A 25,232-nucleotide genomic window follows, 5' to 3' on the forward strand; every position below is an offset into this window, starting at 1 on the left:
GACTCTCCATGCGCAGGTCATTTGGGCTTTGAAAAAACGGTGGCTAGCATGGGACGGCATTTCTGGTGGCCAACCATGAGAGTGGATGTCAGGAGGTGGGGACAGGAGTGTCCTACGTGTGCTACCATGAAGGCCGACCATGGCCGAACCCAAGGGCTCTTACATCCACTTCCGACCCCGGATAGACCATGGGATAGCATATCACTGGACTTCGTGGTGGGCCTACCGGTAGACCAGGGGATGACGGCGATACTGGTGGTGGTGGATTCCTTGACGAAAATGGGGCACTTCATCCCCTGCAAGAGAGTCCCTACGGCCGGGGAATTGGCGTCACTACTCCTAAAGCATGTGGTACGACTGCATGGATTACCGGGGGTGATCGTATCGGACCGGGGGTCGCAGTTTACTGCGCAATTCTGGAAGACTTGGTGCACTGCGCTGCATGTTAAGATCGCCCTGTCCACCAGCTACCACCCTCAAACGGACGGCCAAACCGAGCGCCTGAACCAAACGCTCAAACAGTATCTGCGATGTTTTGTGGACCAGGGCAGGGAAGAATGGGTCGACTTGCTATGGGTTGCAGAGATAGCCTATAACAACGCCACTCACAGCTCCACACAGTCATCTCCGTTCTATAGCAACTATGGCCAACATCCCAGGTTCTTGCCATTTCTACATCCGTTCAGAGAGGACAGGATTCCCGCCACAGCGGACAGGGTGGCACACATAAAAGACACGTTGATGCGCTCAAGGGCTGTCCTAATTGAGGCCAAGAGAAGATACAAGGCTGCGGCAGACAGGAAGAGAAGGCCCGGGCCACTGTACCGCACTGGAGACTACGTCTGGATATCCACAAGAAACATGAGGTTTCGAAAGAACAGTGTGTTCCATCCCAAGTACATGGGCCCCTATCGAATTACCAAGTGTATGGGTCCCGTGAACGTGAAGGTGTGCTTGCCCCAGTCATTGCGGATACACCCTGTCTTTCATGTATCATTGCTCAAACCAGCACCCTCCAAGCCGTCTGGGACACCTAGGCTGGTATGCGTGGAGTCGGAGGTGGAGTATGAAGTGTCGGGCATACGGGCGTCCAAATGGCGCAGGGGGAAGCTGTGGTACCTGGTGGCGTGGAAAGGCTATGGCCCGGAGGAGCAATCATGGGAACCGGCTGAAGGGGTTCATGCTCCGCGCTTGGTCTCCTTGTTCCATCGGCGTTTTCCTGCCTGCGCTGGACCCGTGGGGAGCCGCTGAGAGGGAGGATGTACTGTCAAGAATTCCTGTCATGCGAGGGGAGGAAAACGGTAACCAGCGAAAACGGACTACATCTCCCAGGATGCTTAGCGGTTGAGAGGTTATGTAAACAGGTGAGCTGTTACATAACTCAAGGAAAACACGCCCTTATGTAAACAGGAGAGCTGTTACATAACTCAAGGAAAACACGCCCTATAAAGGGAGGAACCGGGAGGTACAACGCTGTCGGATATTGTGTTTACACCGACGTACCTGCTTCGTGAAGAGCAGTGTTCCGGAGTGGAGCTCCAGTAAGGCAAGAACGGAGGTAGGTCGAGTCGTTACTCCCTGGGCCGTGTCTTGCCCCATCGTCACCTGTGAAGGACCCGGAAGCTCTACCGGTCAACCATTGAGCTTCGCTTTTTGACTCGGCTGAGTCAAAGCGCAGTGGCGCTTTTGCTGGTTGGAGTCGTAACTCCCAGCCCGACCAGAGATACAGGGACTGCCAGCTGTAACGCACACCAGGAGGTGTTTGCCGCGTTACAGACTCGGAAGTCCACAGGATCGATCGAGCGGCTGCTCTCGGTTCAGTCTTCTTGATTTTGATTGGGGTATCGGTGACGCATCACCAGGAGGTGACTCCGCGTCCCGGTGCAGTCTGAGGAAGAGGTTGAGCGGCTGCTCCCTTCAGGTAGAGACCCCGGCTGGGTGTTTCCCTGACTCCTCGATTCTCCCCAACACTCTTCGTGCCCCTCACAGCCTACCGATTGGTATTGTCGGCCATTTCATTTCTGCCCTCTGTTGGCATACGCCGGGACCGGCGTATATGCAGAGGACGGTTAGGACCACCCGTGCTGTGGGCTGGTAACGTACTTCGCCTGGAGGATTCCAGTGACTATAACTTTTGTTTCTTCTTTGTGTTATTTTTGCCTTCATTAAAATAACTAACCCTTCACAAGTGGTTGCGTCCTCATTATCGTGTCTGTTAAACGATCCCGAGACGTTCAGGGCGTTACACTTCTCATGTGAAAACCTCAAAAGGGAGCAGCATCTGTGTAAGGCATTTGACTAGGCCCCATGTGTCTGCATCCATGGCCAACATTATCTTGGACCGCACCCTTTGCTAGGCAATCGGAGTTCCAGTGAAGACACCACCCGTGTTTCTCCTGCTGACCCAGTTTACCTGGGCATTCAGGAAATCTTCTTCCTCTGTGAACCTTGCACTGCCTAGAGAGAGTTCTCAATGATCTGCAAGAGATAAAAGAGACAAGTGACAGCTCAATACATTTACCTCCTTCATAGGTGCATGAAAATCAGGATTTTGAGTCAAAGGAATCCTAATTGAGCACCAGTAAAAGAACTTGGTATACAAAAATGTAAGATACTTGAGCCGGGAGTAGGATTAGCGCATATTACTTCTACTGGCATTCCATAGCAGCAACCAGCCTGAGGTGTTTTGTTTTTATACTGTTTTTACGTTTTGTAATATTGTGAATTTTAAAGATCTGCACATCTTTCCTCTTGCCTATTTGCACATTGCTCTCACCCCTTGGTAATTATCACATAGCGTGCGCAGTCGCCCCTTACCTGCTTCGTTTCCTTGTGTGGCAGCACTGACCCGAACAGATTTTCCTGTGGAACGGGCGTGTTGCTCAGCGGCGGCCATCTTGGAAGGCCTTTTGCTGTTAGGCGCTCTAGTCTTTCTCTGGAGACGCCTACTTTAGGGGCACTGGCGCGACCACGCCGTCGTCCACATACTCCTGAGGCTTGAGCCGGGAGTAGGATTAGCGCATATTACTTCTACTGGCATTCCATAGCAGCAACCAGCCTGAGGTGTTTTGTTTTTATACTGTTTTTACGTTTTGTAATATTGTGAATTTTAATGATCTGCACATCTTTCCTCTTGCCTATTTGCACATTGCTCTCACCCCTTGGTAATTATCACATAGCGTGCGCAGTCGCTCCTTACCTGCTTCGTTCCCTTGTGTGGCAGCACTGACCCGAACAGGTTTTCCTGTGGAACGGGCGTGTTGCTCAGCGGCGGCCATCTTGGAAGGCCATTTGCTGTTAGGCGCTCTAGTCTTTCTCTGGGGACGCCTACTTTAGGGGCACTGGCGCGACCGCGCCGTCGTCCACATACTCCTGAGGCATGAGCCGGGAGTAGGATTAGCGCATATTACTTCTACTGGCATTCCATAGCAGCAACCAGCCTGAGGTGTTTTGTTTTTATACTGTTTTTACGTTTTGTAATATTGTGAATTTTAAAGATCTGCACATCTTTCCTCTTGCCTATTTGCACATTGCTCTCACCCCTTGGTAATTATCACATAGCGTGCGCTGTCGCTCCTTACCTGCTTTGTTCCCTTGTGTGGCAGCACTGACCCGAACAGGTTTTCCTGTGGAACGGGCGTGTTGCTCAGCGGCGGCCATCTTGGAAGGCCATTTGCTGTTAGGCGCTCTAGTCTTTCTCTGGGGACGCCTACTTTAGGGGCACTGGCGCGACCGCGCCGCTGGCGTGCCGAAGGCGCGCCTAAGGCAAGCCTGTCTGCGCCCGTCCGCGCCCAGGCTGCGCTCAGCGCACAAACCCCTGCCCGGTTGCATGCGGATGCACAGATACGGCTTACGTACACCAGAACCGCACTGCTGCGGCTTAACCCGGGGGAAACGATGGCCAAATGTATTCCTAGGCCGGTTGAATCCGGTTTCTACCAATCCCTTGGTTTTTGCCCAACTTGCTCTTCCCTTTTTCCACCTATCAGTGCAGGACCCAATAAGGCCTCTCCAGAGAGTGGACTCTCTGCCGGCACAGTGGGTAAGTCCGTGGCTTGTATCCTAATAAACGCCAGATCCCTGGTAAAGCACAGTACTGAATGTGCTCATTTGCTGATGGACCTAGACATAAAAATTGCGTTCATCACTGAAACTTGGATGGACGATGCTTCCGGTCCAGATTTAGTTAAAGCTACCCCCCCTGGTTATCTTTGCGAAGTTCTTAACCGACCTAATAAAAGGGGTGGAGGCCTGGCTCTTATTTACCATAGCACTTTTTCGGGAACCTTCAAAGCACTTGCTTTGCCGGCCTGCGAAGCACTCGCTTTCAATCTTAGATTAACTAATCATTTTTCATTTAAAGGTACCCTCATTTATAGACCTCCCGGGGCCAAACATTTGTTTTTTTCCCACCCTAGGAGCCCTTGTAGAGGATGCACTATTGGGGAACTCTTACACCATACTAGGGGACTCTAATTTCTATCTTGAGCTGGCCGATGAGCCAGACACGGCCCGCCTCCTAAACTTTATGGAAACAGCAGAACTGGTACAGCAAGTAACAGGCCCTTCGCATCTTGCTGGACATACGCTCGATGGGGTCTTTTCCAACACCCCCGAACTTTCCTTCTCATCCCTGTTACCGCTGGCCTGGTCTGATCACGCGGGTGTCTGCTTTGATCTTAGTCCATCACCCCACACAGCCAATGGGCAACATCACGCTGATCTGAAAGGAGTCAGAGCCTGGAACAGGGTGGATTCAGGGACTCTGTCCAGGGCCCTGACTACCGTTTCCATACCTATTTCCAGTAACTTGGACGAGGCTGCTTTGGCCTACACTAAATGGTTGACGCAGGCCTGTGCTGACCTCGCTCCCCCCAGACTAGTCGCTTTTAAAAGACCAGTGCCCTCAGCCCCCTGGTATTTAAGCGATCTCAAAGGGCAAAAATGCACATGTAAGAGATTGGAGCGGAACTGGAGGAAGGACTACTCTGATAAGGAAAGAAGGCTATATCTGGCAAGCTTAGCAACTTACAAATGCATGCTACGAGAAGCGAAACAGAAGTATTTTGCGGCCCAGATTTTAGCTGCAAAAAACTCCTCGAAAGAGTTGTTTTCCACCATCACCAAGTTAACCACAGTGGCAAGGGCCCCCGTCTCGTCCAGCTCAGAACTCTGCGAAAGAATTGCCTCGTTCTTTTCCACCAAAGTCAACAACATTTTCACTAGTCTTAGCGACTCAATAAGGTTAGAGCAGGAGTCCGCGCAAAGGACCAATGAGGGGGTCATGTCACCGGTTATCCTGGAGGTTTTAAGTCCTCTTACCCTACAAGACACTCTGAACCTTCTGGCTAAAGCCAACTCGGGGTCCCCTCTGGACCCATGTCCATTGAGGATCATCAAATTGGCGTCAGTGCCCATAGCTAGCCATTTAACGCCTATTTTCAATGGCATGTTTCAGGCAGGAACCTTTCCCAAAGTTTGGAAGGAAGCTTCTATTCTTCCTCTGTTGAAAAAACCCAGCTTGGATCAGTCGGATCCTAACAACTTTAGACCAATCTCTCGTCTCCCCCTTCAGGCCAAGCTAGTGGAGAGGGCAATGAATCTTCAACTCACTGCCTTTGTAAAGAAATCCGCGGTGTTGGATGCTTCCCAGCATGGATTTAGGGAGGGGCATAGCACTGAATCCTCTCTGATCACAGCCACAGAACAAATCAGGTCAGCGGTGGACCAAGGTGGCAGAGCAGCCTTGATCCTTCTGGATCCATCGGCTGCGTTTGACACGGTCCACCACGGACTGTTGATGGACCGCTTGAGGAAAGGGGGAATTCAGTTAAAAGCATGGGATCTACTGAACTCCTTCCTCCCCGAGCGAAGTCAAACAGTAGCCTTAGGAAATTTCTCGTCCCGCCCTTTTTCTCTGCCTTGTGGGGTCCCGCAGGGGTCCTCACTAAGTCCCACTTTATTCAACGTATATGTAGCCTCCCTCGCCCCCATCATCAGAGGCTACGGGTTTAGTGTCACCTCGTATGCGGACGACACGCAGATCGTTGTGTCTCTACACCCCGGACGTGAAGTGGGGATAGACCATAATTTCCAGGCCTGTATGTCAGAGGTGGCCCATTGGATGGCTAGCAATTGCCTCATGTTAAACTCGAATAAAACCGAGGTAATGCTGTTTGGGAATAACCCTAGCTTCTGGACCCCGTTATAGTGGCCCCAAGAACTGGGGACCCTTCCCAGCCCGGTTAATAAAGTAAAAAATCTCGGGATGGTGCTGGACGACAAACTCACCATGGCATTACAGATTAAGGCAGTAGCTTCCAAAACAGGTTTTATTCTAAGAATGTTGAAAAAGATCCTGTTTTTGCTTCCTTATGAGAGTCGACAAACGGTGGTCTCGGCCCTGGTAACCCCCAGGCTCGATTACTGCAATAGTCTGTATCTGAATATACAGGATAACTTGCTGCACAGATTACAGCTATTGCAGAATGCGGCTGCTAGACTGCTTACTGGCATCCCGAAATTCTCCCCTATATCCAAGGCCATTAGCGACCTACATTGGCTACCTATAAAAAGCAGAATCCAGTTTAAATCTCTGTGTTTGGTATTCAGGGCCTTGAATGGAGAAGGCACTGAATACATCACAAAACGACTCTCAAGATATGTTCCTGCCCGGCGTCTTCGTTCTGCTGAAGCTGGTTTTATAACGGTCCCAGTCATAAAAAAAGCACGCTGGGGAGGACGTCGTTTTTCCTATGGGGCAGCCAGGCTTTGGAACGAACTGCCTCTCCACCTGAGACGCATGGAGAACCTACTACATTTTAGGAAAGCTTTGAAAACCTGGCTTTTTCAGTAACTAACTTAGCTTAAAGATCTCGGAGTTGTGGACAGTGCCAGGACACCTACTTGGTAATCGCGCGCTTTACAAATGACCATAACATAACATAACATAACATTTACAATGTCCTCAACTATTATTAGGCGATTTGTACAATCTGAGCTAAACAGAGAGAGACATGTGCCAAATCCAGAGACTAGTTTAATCCTAGTGAAGAAACAACTAGAAGAGAAAAAACTAATATTTTAAGGGATTCTTATGCAAATTAACAGGAATATTGAGTCTAGATTGAGAGACAATGTAAATGATCAAAACTGTAAATTATAAGCTGTAAAAGAAAATTCTTTTTTTTAAACTAAATATTTGTTCTGTTGTTGTTCAGGCACTCTCACACTGAGAGGCAGATAACAAAGGAGCATGAAGGGTGATACAACAAAGCTGTCAACCAGTCAGCAGTTGGCTAGTTCCCTCATTTGTCCCATTCCAGCATTCTCCTTGGTGTTCCTCCAGAATGAGTGCTGTGTATAACTCACTTGGTTGAGTATCGGGGGGTGTGGAAGGACAAGCATTGTGCATCGCTCCTTACGGTTATCACAGTTTATTCTATCTGTGTTCAGTAATTGTGGTATCTGACAGCCATGCTGATTGCCACAGCTTTTAGACATCCTTTTTTGGTCATTAGCAATTTTTCCTGACTTCAGCCCTCTTAGTTTCACAAACCCTTTCTGATATTCTTCACATATCATAATCCTTTTCATTCATCCACCTTTAGACCCATTTCCCAAAGTTTCAGTCCCCCTGCCATCCGATAGTCCCTCAGACCATTGTGCCACCATCAGGCAGTGTCTCCTATTACTCAGAGTTTAAAGTGTAACAGTTCTGTCTTTTTATACACTTTGCATGCCCTGATTTTTTTAGCAAATACGTATCATCAGTTTTATAAGTGGGTTTTAAAAAGTGTTGGTTTTAGGGGTTGATAGCATAAGAAACACAAATAAGAACCAATTACAAAACTGAAATCCTATGAAATGTGGCCTAGAATAACATAGGTCTCCTCCAATTCCTAGGGGGAGATTTACTGAGATTTTGCACTGTGTTTGCATCACAAAAGTGACGCAAATCAGCATAATTCTTTTTTTCCCTATTTACGTTCGAAAGCTAAACTTGTTAAGCACTGGAAATAACTGAACACTTTTCGCCATGGGGGAGTACCATAGGTGGAGCATGGGCGTTCCTATGCAACCACCCAAGATTTCTCATGCTAAACCGAATTTGCTCAATAAAGAAGATTGGGTTTAGCGGGAGAAAACCGCCCCCTTTTCAAGTAATGCTTTCATTTCTCCTTCCTTTTCTGACTTAGACTTAGCAAGCCTGCTGAACTGTGCAGCAGGCATAAAAAGTAGGAAAAACTTTGTATTGTGTCTGGGCATCATATTTTGTATAGGAAGGGTACCCCTCCTGCACAAAAATTATGCTAGACTAATGCACACACCCTAGCACTATGGTGCTAAGGTGTGTGCGAGGCTCACGGCAGCTGTAATCAGCACTGGCACAAGGGAAAGGGGAGGGGAGAGCCATATCTCCGAGGATATGGCATTCTCCTGCCCCATCCCTGCTGCACAGGGGACTGTGCTGTGTGCGTTTTTGTTAAATCTCCCCCCTAGTCTTTCTCCTTCCTATCATGGTCATTCTATGCCTTCTGGTTTTGGCCCTCCTCCATGTGCTGTTCGAAGTTCTCCTTTTCTGGGTTATTTGGGTGCCCCTGGTCCTCCTCCCAGCCAGCCCTCCTAACCCTGTTTCCCCTGGTATTGGTTGTCTAAATCTAGCTCTTCTAGCTTTAGAACTTCATGACAGTGGTTTTCTGGGCACTGCTCTTTCCTGTCATTTCCTGGTCCTGCCCTTCCTCCCTGTAAATTCTGGCCCCGGTCCAACTGAACCTCCCACCCTGATCCTGCTAAGTCCTTCTACACCTAGTCCTCTTTTCATGATCCTCCTGGGTTTGGTGCTCCTGGTTTTCTGGTCTGGGTCATCCTGATCCACATGGCTACGCATAATAATGCATCCACTGGTATGGTCCTCTTTATTAGGTCTTATTTAGCTGGAGCATGTTATCTTGATCCCGGGAAGTCCTCTTGGTTCGTCTTGCTTTGGTTTCCTAGCCCCCCTAATCTTGCTATGTGAGGTCCTGCTAGCCTAGGTCCTGGTGCCCCTGATAACCCCAGGTCCCGGTCCCCATGATTGTGCTCTCCTGGTAATTTTAGTCCTGTTCTTGGTACTGCTTGTTCTGACCCTTCTACTCCACCTAATCCTCCTATATCTGGTCCCTCACTCTAATGAACCTAGTACGCTCTGGATTTGACTAGTTCTTTGAATTTTTCTCATTCTGGTCATGAAACCTGGTCCTGCAAGTCAAGCTCCTAGTTATACAGGTTCTATATTGACTAGTCCTCTTTGTCCTGATCCTCCTTGGTTTGGCCGTTCTGTTTTAGCCACCCAAGGGCATCTTGGCTTCTGATATCCTTGCCCCTTAGTCTTTGGCCTCCTTTTCCTTCTCACCATAGTCTTCTTTGTGCTGGTATCCCTTATCTTGATCATCCTTGGCCTCTGGGCCTTGATCTTCCTTGTCTCCTTGGTTGCAGTCCCATTGGTTCTCCTTGCCGTGGTCATTTTAGCTCATATCCTTCTCATTGGTGGATATTTCTGCCTTATCCTACAGCTCATGTTCTCCTAGAGTTCCTCATTCTAGTCTACTTAGTACTGGTGTTCCTATTAATGGTGCTCACAGTCCTTCTTTTCTTCTTGGTTTTGTGCCTTTTGGACTTGATTCTTTTTCTCCTTGTCATCCCTGTGTGGACATTTTATGCTTAGTCCTCTTGGTCCTTGTCCTGCTGACCATCATGTTCCTTCCAGGCTCCCTTCTAACTCTTTCTATTCCTTCTTGGCCCTCTTGACCCTCGTCCCCCCGGCCATGTCCTTCAGATCCTCCTCACATTGTTCATCTGATTCCTGGTACATGAGCTCCTGAAGCTGATGTCCACCTTGGCCACTTAGCTTCTCTTGTCCTGGTCCACTTAGGCTTGTCCCTCATATACCTTGTCCTCCTGGTTTGGATTGTCTGGATCCTCCTGGCCCTGTGCCTTGTCCTCATGGTCTATCTGGGATTGCACATACTGGTCCGGGCTCTCTTGGTCCTACATCTATCTGTTTGGGTTCTTTTGAGACTTGTCGCTAAGGTCCAAGTCCTCCTGACCATCAAGGTCCCGTCCCCTGGGTCTTACTGGCTCTGATCATCCTGGTCCTCCTGATCTTCTTCACCCTCGTCCTGTAACTCCCAGGTCCTGGTCTTTCTGTTCCATTTGGTACTCTGGGCCATTGTCCCAAGGTCCTTGTCCCACTGGTACTCCTAGGCCTGCCCCAAGTCCTATTGGTCTTGATTCTTCTAGCCTTCCTTGCTCTGGTCTTTACCCACCTGGTTCTGGTCCTCTTAGTATACTTGTACCAGCCCATTCTTCTTCCTTGCTTAGTCTGCCACCTTGGCCCAACTAGTCACAGCCCGCATGCTCCTGATCTTCCTAATCCTCCTGGTTCCAAGCCACGTGTCCCTCCTGCTCTTTGCCTCTTGAGGGTTGACATTAATCAGCCTTGGTTCTCCTTGTTCTGGTCCTCCTGTTGATCCTGTTCCTTATCCTCCAGTCAGTCCTGATACCAGCCATCTAACCTGTTCCTCCTGACTGCGGTCATTCCAGTCCTGACATTCTTTGTCATGATCGTACTTTTCCCCTTCACGCTGGTTCTCCTGGTCCTGGTCACGGTGTTATCCTCTTTGCCCAGAATTCATGGTTCCCCTGGTCCTGGTCTCCCTGATCCTCTGTTTCCTACTGGACGTAGAGATTATCCTTTTGGCTCAGAGTTCCAGGGTTCTTGGTCTCACTCCAGTCCTCCCTGTCCCGGTTCGCCTGTTCTTAGTTTTTATAGTTCGTATCCTTCATGTGATTCTGTGACAATTGGATCTAGTCCTCTTGGTCCCAGTACTTATAGTTTGGGTTCTCCTAGGCCTAGGTCTCCTGGGCCCTTTTGTCTTAGCCACCTTAGTCCTGGTGTCCTTGTTCCTGGCTGTCCTAGTCCATCTTAGTTTTGTCCTCTCTTTTGTTCTCTCATGCTGATCATCCTAAACCTTGACGTCTGGTCATCTTGGCCTTCCTGGTTACCAAGTCTTGGCCCTCCTGGCCCTGTGACGTTCTGATTTTCTTGGCCTTGGTCAGCTTGTCCTAATTTTCCTTGACCCAGTAGTGCAATTCATACGCCTACTGTTCCCCTCAGTCTAAATGGCCTCTCTTGTCCTGGCCTTCTTAGCCCTGGCCCTCCTGGTCCTTTCCCTCCTGATTTAGATTGACATGGTCCTCCTTGCTCTGTTTCTTGTCCTCTTGGTCCTTCTGATACTGCTCCCATTGGTCTCGGCACTCTTGATCCTGATTTTCCTTGTTGTGTTCTTCTCAACCCTGGCAATTTTGGTCCTGATCCTCCTGGTCACCCTTGACCAGTTCTCTCAATCTTCCTGACTCTTGTCTCATATTTGATCCTTCTCATCCTAGTCCTGCTACCCAAGATAATCCATCTGGTCCACTTGGTACTCCAGACCCTGGTGACCTGGTCTTGATCTTCATGGCCTTCTTAGCCTTCATGACAGCCCTTCTGATCATGATCATTTAAGTCCACCTTTTTGTTTTTGCTCTGGTCCTCCTCGTGCCTTTGGTCCTGGTCCTTCTGATTGGCCTAGTCCCTGTCCTGCTCTCCTGCCCCTACTGGCCACTGTTCTTCTTGTCAAGATCTTCATAGTCCTCTTCAATCTTGTCCTGATCCTGCTGGCCCTAGCTTTCCTGCTCCTTAGTCTCATGGTTAATCAATAACTTGTCCTGGCTCACCAGTGATGATCCTTGCCTTTCCTATCTGTGATCGGTTCTCCTATTAATGCTAGCCTTAAAACTTCATGATCAGGCTTTCTTGGTCGTTAATCATTTAGTCGTCAATCCTATGTACTTCTGCCCCTGGTTCTCTGGATCCTCATTCTCCTGTTCAAAGACTCCTGTTCCTGGCACTTTTTATTCTCCTCACCCGAATTATGATCCCTTGGTCCTCCAGGTCCCTCTCTACTGGTTTGTTCCTGTTTTTGGTCCCTTCTGTCATGGTCTTTCCGGTAACAAGCAACATATTTAGCTAAACATATAGGCCGAACTCTCTTTCACTGCATTTGTATTAAATTGTTACATCAAGTGTAACAAAATCAAAAAACATTTTCTTGGAGTCTCAGTGTAAGTCCTCAAACTTATTAAGAAAGTCTTTGCTGTCATAAATATAAAATGATAAATGTTGTCCAATTGACTGTGAAAACATATTGTGATATGTGTTCCCTTAGTGATGATTCATTAACCAATTTGATGGGTCTGCCCTTGGGGAATGGATCCTATGGTAATACATATATACATGGATATCTGGGAGCAGCTGCTCTTAAATTTTAACATTCTGAATCCATAAAGTTACCCCTCTAGGCACAGAACTTTATTGAGAAATTAAAATGCTTTGTAAAAATGTATACACTCAAACAGACAGATATAAAAGTATATTGTACAGCAGTCCTCCGCAGAAGTTCAATTAATTGTAGGAGTTTAAAGATTAACTGCTTCTCCGCCTTTGAAAGACAGTCTATGGAGATGAAAATAGTTCAAATGAATTACATCATTCCACATGTTATGCCACCCACTCAGCACAACCTATTTATTTAATAACTGGTGGAACTCATCATCGATACTTCAAGCTCTAACTTCAATAACATCTTCTTGGTGGATTTAAGTCTGAGTTGGGTCAACACCAAATACTCTATCTTTAGCTCTCCGGATTCCTACTTAACAATAGCCTACTATAATTCAATTCTCTCCCACCTATTTCATTGGTGCTACTCTTGATCTTCTTATTACCAAGGAAGACATTCTATACACAAACTCACCAATCCCAGTTGACTAGTTTAACCGTTCCCTTGCCCCATTCTCCCGCCTTTTCAAACCTTACTGCTAGTCAACTGATTTGACCAAAAACAATGGTTCCAGAATATAAGCAGATAAAAGTGATTTCCCATACACAGCAAACCTCCACTAATCTTCAACTGTTCCCAAATTAGCTTGTATTCAATTCTCTCATTGAACAATTCAGCGAGGCTATGATTGTGTTCATTTTCAAACAGTCTCACCTCAAACAGACATCAAAGAGAGAAAAAAAGTTCTAAACGAACAAAGAAGATCACATCTGGCAATCAGTGCCCTCCGTGAAGCATCTTACAACACTGATAAGTGCAAACAATTCAAGAAACAGAGCTTCAAGGTCATTAAGCCAAACTCAGATATGAAATAGAGTCAAGTAAAATATGCCTGTGGAAACTATTCACAGTTGTGAAAAGAAACTCAAACCCTCTCATCCTTATTAACTTGGAAAATTCTAATGACAATTTTGTGCTTTTTTTCAATTGATTGATAAAACAGTAATACACATAAAACTTTCCCTCACAAAGCCTAAAATTGACCCAGCCTTGACTACCTCACTGCCAAACCCCTGTAGCATCTGGTCATTTTTTTCTAGATTTTGGTCAGTAACAACTTATTGACACCATCGCAAGGGCATTACCCTCTTTCTGCTTTCTCAACCAACTGCAATCCTCTTAAAGGCTGCCATCATTGCCCTCACTTTCCTGTTTATCAAACTAGATAATTCTGTCACTTTAGGGAACGTTTCAAGCTGCATAAAAATTGGTCAGAAGCCTTTACTAAAGCTACTTATCACTGCAAAAGAGATCCTCAACATTTTCCAGTCTGCTTTCAGATCTGGTTGAAGCACAGGGATCAAACTGCTTTAATACTAAACAATGTCCTATGGATCCTTGACAAAGGTGACTAATTCTTCTTGACCCACCAGCTAGTCTTGAGCCACCATTCTCCATCAGGTGATTTCTCAAGGCTCTATTATGTCCCCTATCGACTTCAAACTCTATATAGTAACCCTAAACACACTCCTCAAACTCTCCTACCACTTTATATTGATACCATCCAGATGTAATTTAAAGTTTCTTCCCCTGTATAGATTGCCTTTCTTACTCAGATAGTCCCTGCTACCTAATGATGTGCATCCAAAATCTAAATCTGTCAGGGGACAGCATACACTAAGACAAAATAACTCTAGTATATCAAGCCCAAGGTCGTGGAGAATACCAAAAGCTCTTTAAGATTGCTTGGTATAGGGGGCGTGGCTGAGCGTCAATGGAGGAAGACGCTTCCAGACGCAGCTCCCAACAGAAAACCCCCATCCAATGGCATCCTGCTGACTCTAGGGCTCTAGGGGCATCTGCATGCTTGCGGGGTCTCCCCCTGCTAACCTGGCACTGAATGCTGTATCAGAGGCACTAGCTGGTGATCTATGGAGGTTCTAAGCGGCGGAGCAGCCTAGCGGTGCCAGTGACCCTCAAAATGGCTGATGAGGGTCATGCTTCATTGTGATACAGATGAGGAGCAAGGTCTCTTCCAGCCTTGAACCATCTATTGCAAGAACCATCTGCCGGCTTTGATCCCTGTGAGACCAGCCCTGAGCCCAGTGGAGCCCTGCTTTGGACCGCTGTTGGTGCCCTGATGTAGCACTTTAAAGCCACTGAGGGCCTGACTGTTGCCTCCTCAGCGCTTGAGCTTTTAGGAGCAATCACAACCCCTGTACGGAGCCTGGAGGTGGGGGGCTGATGAGCGTCTCCCCTCATAATCACTGCAGCATGGAACAAGAGTAAATGGAGACTGCTGGTGCTGCCCCCCTGAGTCACCGGACCAACCGCTATTGCCGTGGTGGAGCCTTGGGTTGCCCGACTGCTTCCTTGCTGGGGGCGTGATGGTGGTGGGAGCAGGGGGTCGCGCTGCTTTGTGACTTAATCGCTTTGCTCCATTGGCAGCTCCCCGTGCTTGAAGACACTACCTGGTGGGCTCGAGGTGGGTGACTGGATGTCCCTGATGCACATCGCCTAGTGGGAGTGAACCTGGCATGAACTACACAGTGACAATGGCTTTAGTACCACCCTGCCTATTGCCTTATACTGGTGGGATCCGGTGGCAACACTGGTTGAGCAGGATGTTTTGGTCCTGGGTCCCATGGTGCAATAACTGTGGCTAATTCAACCCAGCTATTTTAAAGCCTGTCCCTGTGGGGAGCTCTGGGTGGCTGAAAGAGGGATGTGGGAGAGGCGCACAGCCAGAGTGGACCTGGAGGCTGAGCTGCTGCAGTCTGACCTGGCCTGGCATTCTCAGAGTGTCAATGTGACCAGATGAGGGAGTGCTGAGACTCCACCAAATTCACAGGCTGATGGACGCTGATGACGGGATATCCGGAGGCTTGAGGGACATTACCTGCCACTTGCAGCCATGGGCAAAGTAGCACAACAGAAATAATAATACAAGGCTTCAAGATAACATAATTGAGTCCAAAGAGTACATCTGTACCACAACACTTGATCCACGGTACAACACAATTCTGCTCACTTTAATTCCTTTTTCTGAAAGGAATGTTGTAAAATAGAAGAGGTGGATTGTAGTGCAAGCCAGAGACTTGGAAAAAGAATGGCTGTACCTTTGAGCCCCACCCTCCAGTTCTGAGGCGGCACCTTCAACTTCCAGAGAAGGAAGTCTTGTCTCCCAGCAGCCAACAACATCATCAACTAGAACACAGGGATCAACAGAAACAGAAGAACCAGACCCAACCTCTGCATTGTTTTGGGTTCAATCAGCAGGGCTCAAGTCCAGTGCAGGGGCAATGGAAAAACAAGTTGAGCAAGTGGCAGCACCAAGGACCATCCACAGGATGTTCCATGAGTATTTGGATGATCCAAAAGAGGTCTATTTGGATCAAAATCCATTGATGTGTTGGTATGGGAAGATGCGCCAATGGCCAGACCTCGGCAGACTGGCAATAAAGTATCTGGAGCGTCCTGTCACCACTGTGTCTGCTGAACGTGTGTTTAGTGCAGCTGGTGTAGTTGTTACAGTGGGAAGGACCAGTCTCTTACCTAAAAACGTGAAGAGACTGAGTATGATCAAAATGAACTAACATTTTATACCACATAATTATACCATTCTTGAAACAGCAGCACAGGAGGAGGGAGAGGGTGATTGGTCCAAATTTAATCAAATTTGTTAGCTGAACACCTTCTGGGTGAACCACTTGAGTTTTTGGGCAAACCCTACTTCCCGGACGTAGAGGACTAAGTAGAGACTAAGTATGCCAGTGACCCTATTGAACTTTTTAATTATTTCTCGTTGAACTTAGTTTTATCTTCGCAAACTAAAGAAAAAGCAGGTAGTGGAACATTATTATTTTGGTGTCAGATTTATGCTGCCCCACCGTTTTTTGTCTCATATATTGCTGGATTACAGTTGGACCAGTGTGCATTGAAGAAGCCCCCACAATCCTTCATTACATTGGGGAGAATGCCTGCCCCCCTTGCATGCCTATTGCCTATTCCTTTTTACATCACTTGGCACTAGACGGTCTGCCCTAGATGATCGTTTATTATCCAGAAGACTGCCTGCCAATACCAAATTCCAATGTGTTGGCAGTATCAACTGTATGAACTGTAGGTGCTTGGACTGGAGGAGGTAACTTCAACTATAGTAATGGTGTGTGACTGATTGTGTGTGCGATGAAAATAATTGATGATTCAAATGGTGGCAAGATGTGTTGTTGAACTGTAATATGGGAAATTTCTTGAGATGATAATTGAGTTGCAATGTTTGGGGCCTGTGTAATGGGCGGCCAGTTTTTTCCCTGGGGGTGATGAAAGGCCAGATTTATTTGCAGGGTCTTCTCCTTTTTTCTGGTTCTGCAGAGACCAGAAAAGCCACTCTAGTTAATAAACAAAATACTATGCAAAATACCGCAACTCTGTTTCTCTACTTGTTCTTCAACAGCAGTGCACTACATGTCTATCTTGCTTGGGTCATGACTATGACTGGTCTGGGACGGAGTTACTCAGAGTCATTACTCAGGAGTAGGATGGAAGAGTTCAGGCGGAAGCTGCAGGACCACCTCATCAACGGCTATAACCAAGATGTTATTAACTTCTGGGGCATATTCTCAAGAATGTGTGATAACTACCGTAAAATTAGCTTAACACAACTTTTCACATCGCAGTCTATTGCGAGAAAATAAAAGCGTGTTAACGTGGTATTCCCAACACGGCGGTACCATGCGATAGTCTCACGATAATGCGTCAAATGACCGCATTAAAATCAACGCCACGCTGCGAAAACACGAAACACGAACACGAAAATAATAGCGATGACGCCAATCGCGATACAAAAATCAGCGAAAACCAGCCACAGGCTTGCAATTCTCACGCGGCATGCGGGAAAATGCACTATAAAAGTAGAAAATAAAATACAAACAAAAGCCAAACAACAGCGAAGCACAATGGAGGTAGCAGGAGCAAGTACAGAGGACAACCAGAACGCCACAAGCACCCCAGAGGACCAACCTGGGACCTCGGGTCAGGGAAGGGCAAGGACAAGAAGTGTAGGAAGAAGCGCTTCAGTCCACAGGAAAACAGGATCCTGATAACGGAGGTGGTAGAACACCATCAACTACTGTTTGTCACCTCCACTGTGTCACTGGCAACTAAAAATGGAATATGGCAGACCATCGTGGACAAGGTGAATGCAGTCGGAGTGCTGAAGAGGACAATGGAAGAGGTAAAGAGGCACTGGAATGATGTGAAGCACAGAAACTCGCAAACAACCGGAAGGCAGCAATGCAGACTGGAGGTGGGAGTCCAGCGCCACGGGCGGAGCTGGACGAGATGGAGGAAATGGTGTTCACAGTCATCAGTGGGAAGACGGTGGCAAGAGTTGGGGGCCTGGACACTGCTCAACATGACCGTATACAACAGCAACAGGGTGAGTAACAACCAGGGACTGGGGGGACGGGGCAGATGGGCACATTGTCACATATGCACAATTTAGCATAGCACATCTACGGACAAACCATGCCCCAGACCCCCAACTCCCACCAAGAGACCAATGCACCCAAGCATGCAACATCTCTGCACTGTATAAGCACAGAAGTCAGAGGCACACCGCATGTAAGGGATAAGAGTAGCTAAATCAGAGCTGCAGGGGTGACTCCACCAAAATGCGGCACACACACATTACATGCAGAGCACATCAACACTGACAACGATGTGGTACAAACTGCAACACCTCCACAACAGAACAGAGGACACAGCTGGTGACCTTTGTGTGTAGAAACTGGCCAATCACATTTGGCATTGCAGAGGAATGTGAGTTGACAATGTACAAGTACAAACACACATCTGTGATGTTGTCGGAATGTCAACTGTACCGCATCAAATAGGCAGCCACCCAAACAGTCACAATGCACACTGTGATGCAGTCTGAATGTAAACATGTACAATGCATCAACATACATGTGAACACAATGTTAAACTGCATCTCCCTTTCACATTGCAGGGGGAAATTCAACACCTCCTGCAGAGCAGGCTGAACCTCTCTTCTCTGATGACGAAGCAGACCACCACACCTTCGACACCCTCCAACAGCTTGTGGAAAGCCTCCGCAGCCCACTTCCAGGAGCAGGGCAGCCCAGCTGCTATGAGAAGAACCCATCCCCTGCACAGAACACACAGCAGGCAGCACCCACCACCACGGCTGCCTCCCAGGACCCCCACGACGAACACATGGCCTTCCAACGCCATGTGTTGGGGTGCCAGGAGAAGTTGGCTGAACAGGTGCAGGTGGGGTTCGACCACATGGCAGTCAAACTAGACGCCATATGTGGGTGTCTAAGTCCCATCAGGGACCACTCACAGTCCCTGTTGGGACTTAGACAGACCCACAGTCCGCTCCATGCTCTCCAATGAACCATGGCTGACATCGCTAGTGTCCTGACTGTGAGAGAAGAATGACTGTGTAGTCAGAGTGGCTCCAGCGATGTCGCTCGGGAGTTGGGACACATGCTGAGGATCATGGAGAACATGGTGCGGACGCAGGTGGAGAGAGCGGCTGCCACAACTGCACACCAGCGAGAGGTAGCTGGGTCCCTCAATGCCCTAAAGACCCTCCTCATGGCATTGCTGCCACAAGGCAGGGTGCTGATGCATGCTGCTGCTACCACTCCATCCACATCTCCGGCCCCTGATGTGTCAGTGCCACACAGTGCGGCAGACATTCCACCTCTGACCCCTGAGGTGTCACTGCCACACAGTGAAGGAGACAGAATACCACCACCCACATGTGAGACACATGCAACAGCAGAGGATGAAGATACGGATTAATCTGCCTTTGTGGTCAGAAGAAAGCAGTAGCATTCATCTCCGCCATATGGCCTGTTTCTGCTTGGTTCTGCCCTCTGCATCATCACCTTCCACTGTCCCCCAATGCACTCTGCAACACTCACCTTTGACCTCAACACAGACTGCCATATTCTGTTTGGTCACCAATGACACAGCTATTAGACAGCGGACTGAACTCCTCCTCTTCTGATGTACTTGTCATTCCCTGAAGGACTCTGGCTGGCCCTCCACGGGCCAACAATGTAAAGTGGTGTTTGCATGGCCCTTTACTGCTCCAGGTTCAACACTCCACTGAATGTGCAATAAACATTCATATTCACACAGATGTGTCATGTCTATGATCTTTCAAGTGTGGAAGTATGGATGAATGTAGGGTCAGTGATTCCCCCTTACGTCCATGTTGCTCATGTTTTGAGACTTGGGTCACAGGGTGAGACATTGCCGATTGCGGTCCAGGTGGTGCCGACACTACAACGAAGACACACGCATTAGTTACTTCCTTGTCCAGCCCAGGACGGAACTACGGCCAGAGCCCTGGGGTCATTGTTCACACCCTTAGGCCAGCCCACTCCGCTTACACTCACAGGGGGAGGACAATGCTACAAGTCCCAGGTCTTCCGTGTAGGGATCTGCTGCTTACAGGTCTAGTTGTCAGCATGCCACAGCCACTCCCTCATGGCTGGTTTACACCCACACCCCACCCATCCAGCACAGCCGTCACAGGACATGTGACCCTGCCAATAAAAATGGCCTGGCGCATGTGCTGGATGCCATTTCCACTCTCTAACTGGGTGTATCTGTGTGGTTATCATTTATGCATAAGGGCCTAGGGTCCTGCCACCTCACAATGCCCAGTGCCTGGGGTGACATGATGGCGTTTGCACCACGAGACTCAATCATAAAGTGTCCATGGCTTGCGGTGCACAGACTTGGTGGCACCAGATACACTAAGGCAGGCACAGGCACGCCACCACAGGACGGTGTCTTTCGGTGCACTGAGGTAGGGGCACCTAAAGTGCTGTGCGGGTGTGCAGCCTGCAATGATGCGCCGTTCTGGCGATCCGGGCTGGTAATGATTTGTGTGAGCCCTGCTGGACCGCAGTGTAGGCCTGAGCCAGCGGGCAATGTGGGCCTACGGCCGCGTGGCATTGCCTCGTGGTTCACAGATTTAGTGGCACCTCAAGAGCTGAGCGGGTGTGCAGCCTGCGATGATGCCGTGTGCACTGATATAATCTCTGCCATTGCAAAGTCAAGACCCAGAATCAAATGTGTGACCTGGTGGCCCGTGGTGCGGGGCTGCATGATGTGGAGGGTGTCATGGTCGTGGGCCCTGGGCTTGGAGCTCCCACCGGCACGTGGTGGGCTTTCTTGGAGACACACCGGTGGCAGAAAGTGAGCAGTGAGGCCTGGTTGCTCAGGGGTGGACAATCACCGCTGGGCGTCGGGAGGGGCTGGGGTGCAGCAGCCTGTGTGTGCAGGGGTGGGCAAGCTATGATGGCGTGTGCAACTGTATGGACTCTGCCATTCATGTCTCTGAAAACTGTTTCAGATAAGGGACCTGGGGAACTGCAGTGTATACCGGCACATGGTTGGAGACACACCGGTGGCAGCAGGTGAACAGTGAGGCCTGGGTCCACAATGTCGGCACTCTCTCTCCCTCTCTTTCTCTCTCTCCCTCTCTCTCTCTCTCTCTCTCTCTTTCTCTCTCTCGCTCTCTCTCTCTCTCTTTCTCTCTTACTCTCTCTCTCTCTCTCTCTCTTTCTCTCTCCCTCTCTCTCTCTTTTCTCTGTTTCTCTCTCTTTCTCTGTTTCTCTCTCACTCTCTTTCTTACTCACTGCCTCTCTTTCTCTCTCCCTCTCTCTCTCTTTATCTCTATCTGTCTTTCGCTCTCTCTCTCTGTACTTTAATGAGCACATGACACACCTTCTTATCTAGATTTTTGTCTTGCAGGCTGTGACTTACAGAATGTCCTGGGAAGACCCGCCATGACTCTTCAGAATTGTTGTTTTGGGTTTATTCCATAAGAAACTGATTATTTGGATATTCTAAGATGAATGTATAATTCTCCTTTTTCTGACCACACATGTATGTTAGGTGTTGTGATTGTGCAACTTCAGGTGAATTGTTTGGTTCATGATTTCGTAGAGTTGATGTGCAACATGTTTGTCCAAAGGGGGGTAGTGGGGGGTGCCCAGGGTGGTGGGGTCCTGGGGGTGGTGGCGGTGGGTATTTTTGCCCTATTGGGGCTCCGGGTTACATTTTCAGGTGCTCCAGGGCATCTGTTGTTCTTCATGTGTGGCTCTGGGCTGTGCTCCCTTGTCTGGTGCCGGTTGTCGTCCCACTTTACACCAGGTAAGAGCAGATGTTAAAATCCTGCAGCTAGCGTGCCTTATCACATGTTTTGTGATCTTATCTCCGATCTGGCTGGTTGTTGAGAATGTTGCGGAGTGGTGTTGTCGCGGCTTTTTGCACGAGAACGCCTACCCTGCATATCATTAGTGTTAGTTGCCGGGGTCATCTGTGGCGATGTTTTTTGCGACTGCTATCGCAGGTAAACTGGTGATATGGGCTGTTAGCACCAGCTTGTGAATGGGAGGATGTATGTATTGTGATGTTGGCTGTGATAAAGTGCCGATACCGCAGCAATAGATCCTTGAGAATATGCCCCACTGTGTTCTGTTCAGAGGTAAACCAAGATTCTGAGGCCTAGTTCTCATCTATGTGGAATAGAGAGGTACGTTTGTGAAAGGCTGCTTTGTGTGTGTGTGTATGTGTGTGTGTATGTGTGTGGGTATGTTTGTTTGAGTTGTGGCAAAAGTGAAACTCTGAGTCCCCCTCTTGTGTTTTTGTTCTGCAACTGAGTCTTCTTGATACACTCCTCATGAAGCTTACCTACCTTCTGTCCTTCTCCTTGACTCTAAAATGTCTTTTACAATCCACAGGACTTCTTCTAGTCTCCTGCATGAATGAAAGCTGCGCTCATCAACACTCCTGCTTTTTACTTACAGGACCAGTCCAAATAGGCAGCAAAGAGTAGACATTCTTGAGAAGAATGCAGACACACCACCTAATTTTGCCAAACAGTATAATTTTTCTTTTAACAATTATATTTGGAGAACTGGGTGGGTAGATTCATTCCCCAACCTAGAAGGCAGAACAATTTTAGATGTCTGATAACTTGGCAAGAAGGGGCAGAAGGATTGTTTGCAATGCATTTATCTGAACCCTGTCATACTCATTCCTTTGTTTTCTTCCAAAACAGATTGATGACAAACGATGTGCCACTGCAGTCCTTGCCTAGATGAATGTTGTCCTTGTGTAGTGTTTTTCTTCGTGAAACCTTTCCCCATATCCCCTTTCCCATCCAATCATCAAATTCCTAACCCTCTTCCCGGTGCTGTGGGATTTATTGAGGTGTGGCTTCATTTACACCATCACTGGATCACGCACTTGGTGGGGCAGATGTGGTGAAAGCAACAGCAACTTACTGCAGGATCTTCTTAGCAATAGCCCACACTGGCCAATTACCCACAGGCGCATGAAAAGTGATTCACATTTTAGATGTAGAATGAAGAACATCAGTCGTCAGCATCATCATTCAGACCTTGTGTTGCTTAACAGTAAATGCCTAACCTAAGCTTGTCCACTCCAGACATTGAGTCCATTTTCATAACTCGAGGATTTTTCAAATAATACTACTAGCTTAACATTAGCCAAAACTTAACTTACTAGTATTGCTATTTTTTGTATTAAAGCACTATCAGACATTCTTGTTGTGTCATCATGTAGTATTCAGGTGGTGTCAATTCATTGTAAAGCTTTGTTAAAATAAAGGCCACTATCTGAGCCTTTCTATTTCCATTTAGTTGCCTATGATGGATATAATCAACCAATCATTTAGATTACTCCTACAGTTGGAGCTCACCTGGGTGAAACTGGAAGTGGAACCTCGCTGGTAAAGTTGTAATTGTGAGACCGTCTCTGTTATTGCTTCATCTATATTCAGGTAAGACAACTAGTGTGAATAAAATGGAACTAGTTAACTTAATAAGTAAGTACTTAACTGCTATTATTGTTTATCTAGGTTGTTGAAGATAATATAGGTCATCATGACAGCATTCCCCCTAATGGTCAAGATAGTTAGAGAAGTATAATTTCATAACTGAGTGCTACATTCTCTCCTAAGTTACCAGCACATTAACAGGTTGCGTAAAACTAGCTGAAGGCAGCAGTGTAAATTAAAACAAACTACTTCAGGCATAAATTTAGATTGAAATAAGTAGTTTCCCCTTTATTTATTTACTAAAAAACACCCTCTCCACCCAAACAACATTCCCACCCCTCTCCCCAAACAAACCTGACCTAAGCTCCAAAACACAAAATGTCCAAGGAAAAGTTTGCTTCAGTCCCAACTCCCTTCCCACACTCTCCAGCCAGCCCCAACAAACAACAAGTTCTTCCCACGAAACAATTTTTTTTAAAAAGAGCTAGAAGAGAGTGTTGTGTATGTCTGTCTAGAGATGGTCCAGGCTCTGCTCCATCGTGGTCAGCCAGCCCTCAATGGTGTCCAGCCACTGCAGGATGCGGCACAGCACTGGCCAGTTGCACTACAGTGTGGTAGGGGTTAGTAGCAGTTGGCTGGCGGTGGCGCCAGAGATGGGATGGCCGTGAGACTGGAGGCTGACGGAGACTAGCTGTATTGGGGCCCGGCAGAGAGCCATTTATTCCTCCTCCACTTTGAGTTGAAAAATAAATTACCTCTCGTTAATGGTTACGGCATTATGCAATATTTGGAGTACAGGTTGTGTGTTGTGCCAAAATAATGAAGCCATGCTCATTGCTAGCCAGCATGTCGAATAGTTTGCTACTGTCTGCAGATAGGGCAGCTGTAGTGGACAAATATTGACTTTCAATTCCAATGGCCCTGCTCTTCTCCAAATACATTTCTATTTTTACCCTGACTCCAAAGAAAAATAAATTAGATACTACTTCACACACCTCACGTATGAAATGTGGATATTAATGTTATCCTGTCTGCCGTAATTTGACGCTGGGAAAAATAAATCTGATGAACTACACTACAGGGAAAAGAGCAGGATATATAGGTTGTAATTGGCACATTCTACACTGTGTATCCCATACACCAAACTTGACATCAAATCATGCACTTACTCCCACTTTACTCTGTGGCCTCACTCATCACCAAATCTTTGCAACAAATTCTTTCGCTGTGTAGGAAGCAAGGAAAGGTAACTTGATGATATACTCTACTGAGGGGGCAGGGTAGAGGATTAGACAAGTCGGGCAGAGCTTTTTAGATATAGAATAGAGGGATCATCGATTCGTCATCTTTGGCTTCCTCAGTCACTGTGTAATTCAAAACGGAAAAATCTGAAAAAGTGTCAAATAAATCTGTTAATGAGAAACTGTGAAATATATTCTGGAATCCCTTCACTTCACATGGTTATAAAATGAAATTTGGCACATGCCAAGAATAGATTTTCCAATTCTGTAGCTAGGATGAAAGAACTTAGGAAAAAATAAAGGAGTGAAGTACTAAGAGGCGACTGAGCAAAGGGAAACAACACACCTTGTGTGTTTGGTTTGCAATGCATTAAAAACATTGTAAATTCTGTATTGACTGAAGCAGACTCACATTGCACAGCTAACACTGCAGTGAAGAATTTGACTCATATTACACTTCGGACATAGGTGGAAAAATGCCATGGGCGCAGAAGGGAGGGATGATGAATGATGGGTGGTATACATCTGGCTTACATATCAAATACAGTCAGTCAAGGGATAAAAACAAAGAATACCCCCACTTAGAACCACAGATTTGAATGATAACCCTACAAAAACCAAGTAAGTAGCATGCTCCTCATGAGAAGAGCTGCTTTGCTTCTGCATTCAAAAATCCAAATATTAATTCATCCTTTCATTCTAATTTACCCATAGCCACAATGATTAAGCTTCACTTCTCTCATCCAGCCTTTCACCAACATTTCCAAT

Source organism: Triturus cristatus, chromosome 11 (genome assembly GCF_964204655.1).
Source record: "Triturus cristatus chromosome 11, aTriCri1.1, whole genome shotgun sequence".
In the NCBI taxonomy this organism is placed as follows: Eukaryota; Metazoa; Chordata; class Amphibia; order Caudata; family Salamandridae; genus Triturus; species Triturus cristatus.